This window comes from Aptenodytes forsteri, unplaced genomic scaffold (assembly GCF_000699145.1).
Source record: "Aptenodytes forsteri isolate BGI_AS27 unplaced genomic scaffold, ASM69914v1 Scaffold86, whole genome shotgun sequence".
NCBI lineage: Eukaryota > Metazoa > Chordata > Aves > Sphenisciformes > Spheniscidae > Aptenodytes > Aptenodytes forsteri.
This window is the reverse complement of record NW_008795715.1, coordinates 1199984-1215394: the sequence shown is the minus strand read 5'-3', so window position 1 is coordinate 1215394 and position 15411 is coordinate 1199984.

Sequence of the window (15411 nt, the reverse complement as noted above, 5' to 3'; positions counted from 1 at the left end):
CTTCATTAAAAAGGAATATTTCCAGGGATCAATCTAAGTCTTTATCTTAATATTTGCTGCAGAAGTGGGGGAAAAAAAAAAATCAAGTGGAAATTTCATACTACTGCACATTAGGAGACTGCAAAAAGCAGTGAGGTCTGAGATGTACCAGTTTGCCATGTCTTTTCTCTCTTTTTTTTTTATTTGAAATTGTTCATTTTGGTTATAAGCTTTCTCTGAATGCGTATCTTGATGTAATCCACCACCTTAGGACTTTAGAATCAGTTTACAATTGGTGATAACAATGATATCTAATTCAGGGTATTTCTTAGGGTAAATCCATAAGGATTTAAATTGGAATTAATTTCACGCTTACAGGGTGGTTTTCTTCTGTCCCTTCCATCCAGATCAAAGTCAGTATATAATTCATTCTTGATCTTTCACTTACCTGTACAGGAAAAGAGAATGAGATCAGCACTCTTGCAGAAAAAGGGTACTGAATTTTCTTTACTTAATTTATATTACTAAATACACAGAAGATTCAGATTATTTACTATCTATCTATTATTTCTAATGAAAGTATCATAACAGGTGAGAATGAAGAGATTACTTTACAGGCGCAATAGAAATTGGTAGGAAAAAAAGCAGGAATAATTATTGCAAATAATTAATGGACAATATTTTGTTAATGAAGGCATTTTTGAAGAAAAAACAATGATTGAAAACTCCGTTCTAGAACGTTTTCCCAGTTCTAATATGAATGAACTGTCCAGCACGTTGCACTTATGAACATCCCGCTCACCACGTATGTGCACGCACGCGTTAGTGCTCTTGTGTACAGGAGTGCAGAGAGTTTTTGCTGCAATTATGTGCTATCTGCTCGCAGCTCCAAACAGCGCTGGGGAGCAGTTAAGTGCAGGTGAGGCAGAATCACAGTGTCCGCTGCCTCCAGGCAACTCCCAAATAGCTGAAACTATGCCAGCAAACATGCTGGGATCAGAGTTGTGAGAAAAATGACTTAATGCAGTCAAAATTAGTCAGAGGGGGAAGGGATGGCAGGTGAGAGAGAAGGAAAACTTTTATTGGCAGCTTTTGAACCTAAAATTATTTTTAAAGTCACTGTCTGGGGGCAAAGGAGGGTGAACTTTAGCACTTTGCCTAAAGAAATCCAAGAAAAATATTCTCTGGATGCCCCTTTGAATTGTCAGATCAGCTCCCCTGAGGTGTTTATGTGCTTTGTGGAGCTCCATGAGAGCTGGACACCTTGAGTCTCCTCATCGTGGTGAAGCATAGAGGTCAGTGGAGGAGAGGGGTGCAGTGTATGGAGCATGGGGTGGGAGTTACAAGAAAGGAGCTTGGAAACAAAGAGGGGAAACAGAAATCCAGAGCTCTGACAGTCACTTGGACTGGGGCTGGGAAGTCATACATAATCCTTTTGAAGACTAGCCTTCCAAAGAAGCCATTGTTTGAGTCCTGGCATGATTTGTGCATGTACTGACTATGGAAGAGTTTCTCTAATCATTTGAGGTCATGAGACTGTGATTTAATTACTGTGAATTCCACTGCTAAATAGTATTGAAGTACCAAGGGAGAGAAGATAGCACAGCTGACAGCACGCAGTCTTAAACCTCTCCATGTCTATATGTATTTGCATTCTTGCAAAGAGTTTGAGAAGATTTTTCTTCCTCAAAACACAGGTTCATATTGAGACAGTCGCTGAAAGTGGAAACCAAACCAGCTCTTTGGGAAAACATTTTTAAGGAATGCTGCCAACTAGTATCTACTGGCCCTTGCTTAGTAGTTGATTTTTTTGACATGCACTGAGAGGGTGTTTTAATTAACATTTCAAAGAAAAAAACCAGGGGAAAGAATGATTTTTCATCTTTTAGAAGGTCAAAAGGTATTCAGGTATCATGGAAATGGATATAGTGCGAGAGCCTAAAGAGACAGAGAGGCATGTCGAAACACTTAGATACCACATCCCCTTAGAGTAGCTATTTTCTCTCTGTTATCATGTTAAATAGAGGTATCATAGAAATTAATCTCCTGTTCAGACATGCTCAAAAGATAAGGCAGAGGTGGTGGTAGGTACTTCTTGTTCAGAGTGCCTTTGCTACATTTGGCCAAAGTAATGGGGGTGCTTAAAATAAATAGTTGTATGATTATTTTGTAATGCGTTACCCCCTTGCAATCAGCCCTACAAATGGATGTCATCACTTTGTACGAAGACATGGCATTCACACGTGTGAAAGGTTGATGAGATTGTTCTTTAGCCAGGCACAGCGCAGGGCATCTCACGTCTTCTGTCTTGGAAGTGATAAAAAGAGAAAGCTTGCAATGGGAAAATCTTTTAAACTCCAGTTCTTGTACTTCTCCGTAGCAGAGACCATCAGTCACGCTGAACTTTACTGAGAGCTCCCTAATGCACTTCACTTGAACTTGAAACTGCTCAAGTCAGCTTTTGTTCAAGCTGGGACCCCCAAGATCAAACTGGTTTTATATGAAAGAGGTTGGTTTACCACGGGGAATGCCATCCGTTTTACTGAACTTGCTTCAGATCCAGCCTGCACATGAAGAAATAACCAGTTTTACTGTGCACAAAACCTGCCTTACACCAAACCCTGAGTGTGCCTGCACGCGTGACCCCCACACGTGTGCTCCCATTTGTGGGGCGGGTGGACGCTGTCTGGCCAAACAGCTCCTCAACACAAAAAAAGCAAAAATACATAAAAAGTAAAAATTAATCTCATCCTGTTTCAGTGATCAAAAAGGCAGAGTAAAGCGCTCTCAAATATGAAAATTAAAATGAATTTATTATATTCAAGCTTGCATTGGATGCAATGCTGTTAAGTGTGAATTTTTCTTTTAAGCGGTTGTGGGACATGCTCCAAGCTGAACGATGAGCCTACAGTAAGTAAAAATTGAGCCCAGCTCCCAAACTCTTACAAAGAACCTGCACACCTACAGGAAAGAATTTTTATAAAGCTGAACATCTGACAAGAGACTTTCGACAGCTCAGATGCTCTTATAAGTGCTGAAAATAGATAATTTTCCAAATATATTTCCCCATCCAAGGCAGTACATCTGTTTAAACAGCTGAGGATATAAAGGGCTTGCAAATAAAATGTTAAGTTTGCAGGTATCTATGACTGAAGGTGATTCAAAGGTTAGAAGACAAGAATAGAAACAAGAATAGCTGGGCTCTAATCCTACAGGTGCCATGGTGGCTTCACCTACGGAGCTACTTCCATTTCTTCAGGGGAATGTTTTAAACCTGTCCTTCCTACCCTGGTTAATCCTTTCCTATCTCCTTTTCCACCTTGTATCAGCACCAGTAGCCATTTCAGTTGTGCCGGTTAAGCTGCCCAAAACAGATCCGAGATATGATCCAGGGGAAGGAGGAGAGCAAATCTCAGCTGTGAGCGTGGATCTCACAGCTGAATCAGATCCACCTGAATCCAAACAACTGGATGGGGACTAATTCTGAACAGGTGGCAACAAATGGGGCTGGAAACATCGCAAAATGCCATCAGAATAGTAATGTGCCCCGGTTTTGGCCCATCAGAATACAAATTATTCTCACCTCTGGAGTGCCTTGTGGGCTTAGTACTTAATATATTCAGGTTTCCCGAGCAGTCTGAGCCCAGGGAAGGGAGCTGTAGAAGTACAAAAAATCAGCATTACAGTAAATTGCAGAGGGGAAGCACACTGTCATTTCCATATAGAAACAGATCGGAGCTGTATGCTGACTGCCTGGTGGGCGGCGAGAGCAGCATTGATGCTGTGATCTACAGCCTCCTGGAAAATAAAAATTTGCATGATTAAACTTCACGTTTCTCCACAGCGCTAAACAATTAGGCAGGGTGGAGGCTCGTTCAAACAGGCATAAATCTTTCTTCCCTCTGCTTGAATCTCACGCTGATAGGAATAAGCTTTCTTATCGGCCTCTGATGGTAAGAAACAAGGATCTAGATAAAGTTGTTTATTCCAGTCAGGTATTGGCATGATGTGAGAAAACACACTGGGAGACCAGATGTTCAGAAGTTGGCCACCGCCAGCATTTGCTCAGGAGCAGGAAAAATGATTTTCCCTCCTTTTCCCTGGCCTCGCTTTGCCTGTTGTTATTTCCTACAAGCACCTCGACTTTTTCCTTCGTCGGTTGGTGAACTCGTCAGAGCAAAGCACGGTTTCTCCTCTTCTGCACCCTCTGTTTTCAGAGCAGTTTTTGAACACTATCAACACACAAATGATAAATACTCCTCAGGATTCAGGAAAGCATTCAACTGAATATAATGCATAGGATTTAAGCACATGCTTAGTAATCCGTTTGGCCACACCAGTAACCACCAATCTCATGTAGGACAGTGTTGACAGCTCAGCTATTAGGTAACTGGTATCTTCTATATATCAGAGAAATCGCCTGACACTTGCAATCCCCTGGACACCGGTTTAGCAGGAATGGGCAATTAAGTTTCTTTAAGTCCCTATGGGTGATTTGAGCATAGTTGGCAGCATGGATTGGTGGAAACTTGCTTGCAGCTAGCTAGTCTCTCGCCAGATGCACCAAATTCATCTCTCTCATCATGGGGAGATTCACTCGCAAAATAGGACAACATTCGTGGATGACTTTGTTCTTTTGGAGTTTTGTTTGGAGGGTTTTTTTCCAATCAATAATATTTCAGTAGAAGCTAGACAGGGAAGAAAAACACAATATTAAAATGTTCTTTGATCTTGATCAAATGTTTACTCTATTAAATAACTCTTTAAAAAAAAAACGAGCAGAGCTGCGCAGTCTCATCTGTCTGCAAAGTGTTTGTAGTCTACAAACACAATAGGAGATAATCAAATGTCTACATAATCTTCCCTTTTAACCTTTCAATAAGGAAATCTTTCCAGCCCGGCTGTACCTGAAGCAATTCATAACCGCGCATCTCAGCAGATAAGATACCTTCTGAGGGCAGCCCATTGTACGCGGCATAAAAAAATATTAGAAAGCACTTCATTAACCGATCTGAAATGAAAGCATTCAATCTTAATCCTGTCATCGGGGTTGCCTAATTAAAGGAATGAGCAGATTTATGAAGCTGCTATTTTTAACAAAGCCCCGGCACATTCAGTGCCTTGGCCTCTCAGCGCGGCGGAAGTGATGTCAGTGGTTGCCTGAGCGAACATGAATTATGTTTACAATATCCCAGGAGAACTTTTGTATTTTTCAACTCCCACAGAAAACTATCATATTTAGCTTCAAATAGAAAACCTCAGGCAGGGCTCCAAGTGATTTACACAAGCTGAAGTTGCAGCTTTATTTTTCTTTCATATTTCATCTTACAATACCTTTTCCTGATTCCTTTTATTGCCATAAAATCCTGATCTTTTGCAAGTCCAGTTTAAGGCAGTGAGATACGTTTTCTTCCCCATCAGATTGCAACAAATTTTAGGGGTTCCTATAAAGTCATCAGACATAACCCACATTTGCAGTGGGGTCAGTGGTGACAGCTTTTGGTCAAGTGGGATCAGGAATTTGAGAGTGTGTGTGCTGGGACACCTGTAAACCTATAAAAAGGGAATTTATATCGCAACAGATGGGGAATTTGTAGGAGAGAGCGGTCCCCTCTTGGCCCCTTGGCACTGTTGGCACCATCTCTAGCTCTCCCACCTCTTAGAGCCATGGCGCTTTTCTGAGAAACTGCCTTGTAAACAACTTGTTCATACAATGAGGGATCTCCAGGAGCATCCATGAAACAGCCTCAGCCCCTCCTTCCACTCTCTGTTTGAAATTGTCGTCTTTAGTGATGCTGCTGGGGGAGAAGCGGAGGGGGGAAAGGTCCAAGTTTCAAAATGCAGCTGTCCTCCAATGAGCGATAGAAACAGTCTTGATTTCAAAGGGCAAAGAAACCCCCCCCAAAAAACAGATTTAAAAAAAAACAAAACCGAAACCAAAGGAAAGAAACCATTAATACAATTTACAGAGAACAAAAATTCAAGCTCAAAATACTTTCAGTATTTTGCTCTTAACATGTATTGATGAAAACCTTTTAGCATTATCCCTATATTTAGCATCGCAATAAATGTTCCGCATCCCCCCACTGCCATCACTGCTCATTTAAAAGCCTAATAGCTTAATTTATGACAGATTTTCTTTCTAATGCCACTGTTTTCATTCTCATGAATTATAGATCCAGCTCTATATACAGCGTTGGTATCAGTGAAAATCTAATAACTTCTCTTTATGAAGAGAAAAAATAAGATAGAAAACTGCACTGCAACAAAGGACAAATATATTGATTAGGGGAAGAAAAAAAAGTCCTTTCTGGATCTTGGCTTGCAACAAGTCCTGAAACCCTCTGTCAGATTCTACCTTACTCATACGGGGGGAAAGGAACCATTGACTTCAGCAGGAATTTGATTTCTTTCTTACAGCAGACTAAAGAGCAGGATAAATGAATAACTATCACAGTACTCAGTGGGCCAAATCCCTGTTCTCTTGTCTAGCAGGGATGACCCCTCACTTTACTGTAATTTATCACGAACTCTCCCAAACTAAGTATTCCTTTGCAAATGCTGACCTGGACACTATCCACACCCATAGTTCAACATGTTTTACTACTATTGACCAGCATTTCACTGCTGTATCTGGACTCCTCCTTCCAGGGCACCCTGTTAGCAAGAAATAACATTCCTTTCCTTGAATTCCTTCCCTCCTACAATAGCTTATGTTGGTAGAAGTGGGCAGATTTTTAAACATTGTAAACCAATGCAACATGAGTCTCGCACCCAAAACGTAGAGGAAGAATAAACTAACTAATTTTTGCTCTTAAGTATGGAGAGGAAAAACAGTCAGTTATCTAAATGTCTTTACTTGTCTTACGTCTCTGTGCTTCCATGAGACATTTCATTCTCTTCAAAATGAAATTTGTGAATGGCGTGGTTTTTTTGTTTTGCTATATATATTTGTACCGTCTCATTTTCTCCTCTTAAACAGGGAATCTTGCCAAATGGTGCTTTTTCTCTTCCGTATCTCCTACCTCCGTATTCTTCTTTTCACGTTAGCTGACAGTCTGCTATGTCCATATTCTGGCAATTTCATTTGCAAACTCTTCATTCCAGAAGGAAGGAATGCAAAGGCCAGATAGTCAAACATATCTTTGCAAATACTTTAAGCTTCTTTTCCTCTTGTCAAACCATCTTAAAATAAATGTATTCTACACCTATATTCCGAAAAACTTTTACAAGGCAACGCTTTCATGAAAAAGTCTAAGTCGCAGTAGAGATAAGAACACAAACGAATAAAGTTGCGCATACAATTGAACTGCAGAGGTATGAAGGTCTGGCAGATGTGACCAAGATACTATTTTCTAATTGTTTCCCCACACAGAAACCATCTTCTTCATCAAAACCTGAGCAACTTACAGGAATATAGTTTATCCCAGTTGCCTGCTTCTGACATCAGTAACTTTGCCAGTAACTGACCTTCTGCCTAAATCCACTCAACGTGGGCTGGAAAGTTTTACATTTTTTCTTGCTGTTTAATTGTATCTGTTCTGCCACTATTAGGGCAGCAGAATTATCCCCATTGAATGACAAAAAAATGCAATGAAGAAAGGAAAAAAGGAGGGAGTGAAAGCAGCTTTGAAAACCAAGATATTAAAAAACAATGCCAACTAACGCTGAAGTGTGAGGTTTTGTGTTGAAACTCATAAACTCCAGGAGGCCACTGGTAGACTTCTGTCCAGGAGCTATCGCAGTATATGGACACAAACACAGACAGCCTTAGTGCGAGAGTCGGTGTCAGGGAGGGTGGGTTGAAGAAGCCATCTGGAGTAAATATGCAGGTTCCTACAAGTCGAGGGAGCTCTGGGAACACAGCGAAGCCATCACTACTCCCAACCCCCGGGTTGTTCTGGAGGGCAGCAGTAACAGTCCCAGAAAAAACAAAGAAATCTTACTAAGAGTTTTCCATGAGACTCCTTCATCCAACGTTGCTGAATATTAGTTTACACCAGCCCATATTGTGCCTGTGGAAATAGTAAATTAATGAGGAATGGAGTGAATTTGATAACAAATATTCCTTTTTTGTTAGTGCTCTATAGAGCTGCATAGCATCCGAGCAGCAACACCGCATCTCCGAGCAAGATTTCTCAAATTACTTTATGTGGATCAATGCGGTTAGTTATTTCTTTCTCAGTAGCAAATATTGTGAGGTTGTTCCTGCTCCAGTGGTAAATTGCATTTGTCAAATACACGTTGTCTTCTGAAGAGTGGTGGGTGATTTATCTTTACAAGGAATGTGTTGCAACTTGCGTAGACATTTCAGTGTTACTGGGGATGCAAGGTGAGCTACCTGCCAGGAGCTGACGGAGAGGTCTGAAGCTGCTGCAGTCCGTTTCTCTCCAACACACGCTGATGATACTGATACGCTGCTATTAGTTTTGTGGGACACTGGACAGTGGCAAATATTGACCAATTCCTGATGCTTAAAATGGAATTTTTCAGAGGTGGAAATGCTCACAGGGTTCCACCGGTTCCTTATAAGGGAAGAAGAAAGCCTAAAAACTGTATTTCTGGAAGAGGCAGAAGCATTTGGTCTATCAAAGCCTTGCAGAACTCTTTCATGGAAGACCAAAGCTGTGCTTGAAGGCAGCCCCTGTCCTCGGTGGAGGCAGCTGTTGAAACGACAGCCCTTTCCCCAACTGGCTGGGAAAGCCACCTCCACAAACACAGTGCTTGCCCCTCCACTGCCTCCCCAGGGACCTCAGCTGGGCCCATGGCATCTTCTCAGCTTGGACCCAGCCACGTCCACCCGCCAGCTCTGTCCAAGGAGCTGTTTGTGTTGGTTGGAAGTAAAAAATTGGTGGTTTGAGCAGAGACCTCATTAATAGGAACTGAGCGCAGAGGTCTGAGTTAGTTGCAGTGTGATTATGTTGTAACTGTGTGAATTATGCGTGAAAGACTCAAATCAGTCCTGGAGTGTGTTTGGAGACATCTCCCCAGGAGACAGAAGTGGCAATGTTGTTGTGAGTGGTGAGATTAGGAGAGATAGTATACTCCCTGGTATCCGTATACAAATAGAATAAACTCAAACTGGAACAGAGAAGGCGTACTATTAACGGTAGGATTACTCTTACAAGAAGAAATTAAAGACATCCACCTATTTATCCTTGAAATGATGGCTCTGAAGTAAGAACTGCATAAATACATCTGGAGGTAAGAAAACTAACTGTTTAAGTGGCATTAGTTCGGCAGCATGTGCCTACAGGAGACAATGAATGGCTAGAGAACAAATAAACTGACAATGTCACAGATATTATTGGATGAGAAAACTGATATTTGAGATGAGCTAAATTTAATTATGATTGTTTAAAATTCTTTCTATGTCTTTTCTATATTTTCTCCTCTGGTTCTCCACCACCATCCGTGTTCCTAGGGCTTTCAAACTGCCGCACTGGGATGAGCTTGGCAGCAGAGGCTGCCTGGGAATCGCCAATGCTGGAAGCCTTCATATCCCCAGAAGCCCATCATGAATCCAGGCATGGTTCCATTGGAAACCAGCCTTTGATTCACCAAAAGCTTGACATAGCCAAGATACATCAGATGAAACAATTTTGGGTTCTGCGGAAAAAGAATGACTTCCAAAAATATTCAAACCAGCTCTAACCACTACATCTTCAACAGTGATGAGCTGCTACCTCTTAATCAACCCCAAGAATAACTAGATTAGATATTTTGCTCCATTTTGAACAAATTATGGTATCCTGAAACAAATACTTGTGGGTGGTTAAATTATTCTTTACAAATGCATAAACTAATTTGGGTTAATTGTCAGTTAATCAGCTCAGAAAATGAGGCTTAGGCATTTCTCAAGAAATGCATGCAACAAAATCAGAAAGACAAGACACTTCTGATATTTTTAAGGTAAAAGAATAACAAAACTAAGTAGGCTATTAAAGAGCTTTCAGACTACTTTTTCTCATCATCCAAAGAATGGCAAAGGAAAGAGATACAGTGTCACCCATTTCTCCTGGAAAGTAAAATCTTAATGATTACTTACTCTCCTTAGAGCTGGACCTCTCAGTAATATCAGCTGTAGTAAGCACTGATGTGTGCGCGACTGACTAATTTGGGGGAGTAGAGTAAAAGAAAGCGTGAAGGAGATTTTCAAGAGTCTTTTCAAAAAAGAAAATTGATATCCAACTTCCAGTTTGATAGGCACTTCCATGGGTTTGGAGATGATTGTCTTGCAACCTGTGCTTTCTTAAGGAAGCAATAAAGTGTTACATTATTCTCTTGGTCCAGCTTCCTCTACCCCTTTTCATATGGAAACAATGGGCATGTTCATTCTGAAGGAAACATCAAAATGCCACAGAGCAAGTTAAGTTCCTCCACCATTGGCACATCTCTACATCATCAGAATGAGGCTTCTAGTCCTGCACCCACTGCTCTTGGGAAGTGCACCATCTGGGAGACCATGGGCTTCACCCAAATAAGTGGCATTAAAATCCAGCTGTTGCAGGGAATGGTGGTGGTGATTCAGTAGGTGGCACTACTCCCTCTGAGTCAGGACCAACACTCACGTGTGAAGTTAGGGAGCTTTGTGCTGTAGCATCTGGCATCCTTCAGCTGTCACGTTAAAAAGGTTCTTACTCATGAAATAGCACATCATTAGAGATCCCATGGCATGTTTCGCAAGACTATACTCAGCAATATTGGTGCACTGAGCAAACCTCGTTACCTTCTGCTTCCCGAAATTTCTGTTTCCATTAGAGAAGGTGATTTCCTTCTTGTCAGATATGACTGCTAGTTGTATTTAATAGATTCAAACTTTCACACTAGAAGCTGTCTGCATTTCAGTGGGAGCATGTAGCTGAAATTGTATGTTTTTGTAGAATAATTGGATGCTTTTCAGGAGGGCAGCGTATCAACGTTAATCAGTTTTACTACATTTCTCAAGCTGCTTTGTACACGATACATGAACCAAGCATTTGCGCTGGATGGAAATAAATGGGTGGTGATATGAGCAGAGACCTCATTAACAGGAACTGAGCGCAAAGGTCTGAGTTAGTTGCAGTGTGATTATGTTGTAACTGTGTGAATGATGCTTTTCAGGAGGGCAGCGTATCAACGTTAATCAGTTTTACTACATTTCTCAAGCTGCTTTGTACACGATACATGAACCAAGCATTTGCGCTGGATGGAAATAAATGGGTGGTGATATGAGCAGAGACCTCATTAACAGGAACTGAGCGCAAAGGTCTGAGTTAGTTGCAGTGTGATTATGTTGTAACTGTGTGAATTATGCGTGAAAGACTCAAATCAGTCCTGGCGTGTGTTTGGAGACATCTCCCCAGGAGACAGAAGTGGCAATGTTGTTGTGAGTGGTGAGATTAGAGAGATAGTATACTCCCTGGTATCCGTATACAAATAGAATAAACTCTAACTGGAACAGAGAAGGCGTACTATTCGGCAGGGTTTTACTCTTACAAGAAGAAATTAAAGACATCCAAACAAATGGCACTAAAATGACGATGGGTGTAATTAGGCTGGATATCAGATAACTTCCAGTAACCTGAGCAGGAAGAGTCTGGAACCACCTTCCACTGGAAGCACTGGGAACACTGGGAGCACAGAGACTAATAGTTTTTAAGATAGAACTTAATCAGCTTATGAAATGGTTTATATGATGTAGCTGCAGAATACAAAACCTCTTTCAACCCATTTTTGTGGTCGTACTCAAACAAATAACTAAGATTAGCTTCCTAAGTACATTACCACACCGCTCATGCCCTCTTGCTATGTCTCCATCTGCTTATTGCTTGAACCTGTGATTTTGACTGGCACATGTGGTATGCTTTGTACTGTGTGGTACCTCTAATCCCATTTCTTTTTGAATCACACTTGATGCTGGTTTGTGTAATGCACTACTGATGTGGAAAAGAATGAATGCACATCTTACACAAAAGCAAAGGAAGACTCCTGTTTCAGGAATGCACTGGCAGTAATCCACCAGACAAAAATTTGACTTACAACCACAAGAATGGACATAAACGGTGAATGGTTGTCCTCCTGAAAGAGCCCAGGAATGCCACTGGGCCTCCCGTCAGTGCTCACTCCAGATGATACCCGTTACTCATCTCTGCGTTACATGTGTGAATGTAACGCACATGCTACACCAAGCATGAGTCTTTGCTCTAGACCGATAATTTGTATGAAGCACAGGTTTTTATTATCCACCTTTCCACCCCCATAAAAGCCTCTCAAGCCCCACACTTTTTGCTGATACGTATTATTGCCTCGGATGAAATGGTTGGTGATAACTGGCATATTGGTGGGCATGTGTTTGCTTCTCTGAATATTAATACGGGAGATTGAGGAGTGAATGGACATGGCAATATCTCTGTACTGGCCTTTGCCAGGGGGTCCTCCCCCACTTTGGAGTATGTCTCAAGAGTATCACACAGGGCTGACATCCCCAGCTAAATTCTGTTGTTCAGAATAGTGACACTCCCAAAGTTTTATGAAACCTATCGTTAAAAAAAAACACTAAGGATGCCTATTTTCAAGTTTATGGGAATAGCGAAGGTAGAGTTAATGCTAGGTTCAGTTTGAGAGAAGATGCAACAATGTCAGAAGATAAAACTAAGTGTCTATGTCCTCTGTATTGCACAGCCTGAAGAGTCCAACTTTCAGCAGTTTTTCCTGCTGTTTTTCCAGAAACCACTGGAGATTTTTTAAATTTGTTTTCTTAAAACATTCACAGTCATTCATCCTTCTTCAGATGCAGGAAGGATGATGTTTCAATTCCTGCTAAAATCCAGCCAGCAGAGCAGTGGTGAGAGCATTTATCCTCTATATTCCCGTCTACTGGTAGGCTCTTTTTTTGGATCCACAGAGACTAAACTCGATGTTGCTTTGTGTTTTTATTGTGGGACCGCGTAGGCCATGAATCAATGGAATTACAGTCTAACTTTATGATCTCCTGGGGAGCCTGAAGTGCTTTTGTCTCTGTGATCAACCCCCTTTTCTTTGTCAGCAAAGCAATCTAATTGCTGGAGACTGTATCATGTTCAAACAGTGCTGTGCAGGAAGCAAATGGGAAGTGTAGTAGCGGCGTGAAAACCCCACCTGCAAACAGATCTCATCGTGGACTACACGTAAATTGAATAATCCAAAGATTAGTGTCTTTACAAGGAATAAGATCCAAATATTAAGTGGTTAATAAGAAAACATGCTCACGTTTGTTTGGAATTGGGTTAGTATAGATTTTATAGCTCAAATTGAACGATGTTGACCATATGGCAAATTATTGTTGTTTCTAGGGTGCTTAAACAGTGTAATCGGTTCAAAGAAACTTTGAGGCGCACCTCACCGAGCAATTACCAGTGCTGGTGCAGCTGGAAGGAAAAGACATGGCAAAGCAAGAACAGGAACTTGGGAAATGAGTTCCTGGCTTTATCCATTATTACGAAGAGTTTTGTCAAGTGTCACTTAAGTTGTCTGCGCCTTTATTTTCTCCACTTTAAAAGTGGGCTTATAACATTGACCTCACACTGTATGAACTAATTAATTCCTATTGATAAAGCACTTTGCGATATTCTGTTGATGGGCATTGTAGGAGTGCCCCGTGATGATATTGCTGTTATGGCTCCTCTGGTGTGTTTGGAACTGAGTAAGGACAACTTCATTTCAGGTGTCTGCCTCTGACAAATGAATCCTGAGCAACTTTCTTGAGATCAATCAGAAAAGAAAACCAATCCATCAGTCATGGGAGGTACCCCACCTTAGACTTTTTCTTAGTTGTGAACTGACTGAGATTTATCTTTTACTTTTCCCAGAGCACAAAGGGGAGAACCCTTGCTAAGAGTGAGATGTCCCTGGAAATTTTCAGATATGTGACATATTGTGTTTGGAATGTGGTTCTTAGTCCTGCAAGACCATTTCTTTTCCCCGTAGCCTAATGGAGCCCAAAAGCCAGAGATAAAAAGGAATATTAACTCAGAAGCAGGGAGTCATTATTATTGGCAGCTATGAGCTTGATGACTATTTCACAATTAATTTACTGACGTTAGTTAATATTTCAAATATGTTTGTATTCATTCAAATCATCATAGATTAAAGAATTCCAACAGCATTTTGGACATAGCCAGGCAGGCACCCATAGCTTTTTTCCACCAAGTTTCTTTCTAGTAGTAACAGGCTTTGGGGGCAATTCTGGAGAATGGACCGTTGGGCAGCGTGTCTCCTAGCCTGAGAGCCCTCATTAGTTTTCATGACGTAAAGACCAGGCTCTTCTATCGCCCACGTCAGTGGAGTACCTTGGCTATACTAAGCTTTCATACAGTTTTCTTCATTTTTAAATCTCTTTGATCTGACACTGCCCCCTTGTAAGATTGCTTGGAGGCAGATGATTAGCTTGGTGCCAACTCTGCATTTGGCACTGAGCTCTGCATAAAATACCACCTCTGCCCCTTAAGATCTCAATTAAAGCTGCAGCCCTGCAGGATGCTGAATGCCCTGGGAGATTCCTATTTTCTTTCTATTCCTTCAGCTAAAATGTTGGAAAAAACATAACATTTCTTAAGCTGAGGCCCCCAAAAATTTTATCCAAAAGCACGTAAAAAAATTCAATTTTATTAAGCATGAAGTTTACAAATGATGAAACCATGAGAAAATGTAACAAGCTTGCCTTACTCTTCCAAGGTAAATTGATATAAGAGCTGATGGAAAGTTTTAAAATATTCCCCAGGTCTTACATTATTCTCAGTATCCTGAATGAAATCTCCAACATCCGTGTAGTTATGCTTACGAATATGAGTTTAACTTTCATTAAGAAAAACAAAAATCCTAGCTCAGAGTGGATGCAAAGTACAGAAGTAGCGAGCATTATATGATTCTCTCTGGCTTTTTATACTGTGCTTTCTGTCTGCTTTCTGTGGGGGAATCCATTCAAATGACTTATATCTGACCAGTGTCAACTGTAACCCCTTTCACAACCGTGAGGAATTTTCACTTGGAGATGTTGCTGGCTCCAGGCAATGAAAATCCATGACCCGTATAGAGGATGTGCCAATGGTCAGCTCCTGTATGTACCGCTCCCAGCCTCTGCTCTGGCTGGGCACGAGCACCAGATCTCTGTTTTTATCTTTTGATTCTTACACAGCTGTTGGAGGGGAACTCACCCAACCGCTGTAAGTGACTCAGGAAATACATTGCAAATCTGTTCCATTCTGGCCACGCTCCAGAGCGAAACACGGCTGTACTGGCCAGCAGCAACGGGTGGAAATCCACACGGGGACATTCTTCACATTCCGGGGCATGTGCTGCTTACTGAAAAAAACCCAAAAAACTTTCCGCTGCAAACAGGCACTGAGAGACTTTCCCTCTCTGACTGTCCCAGTGCCACCAGAACGGGCATTGGGCGTATTGTGGTGCCAGCCC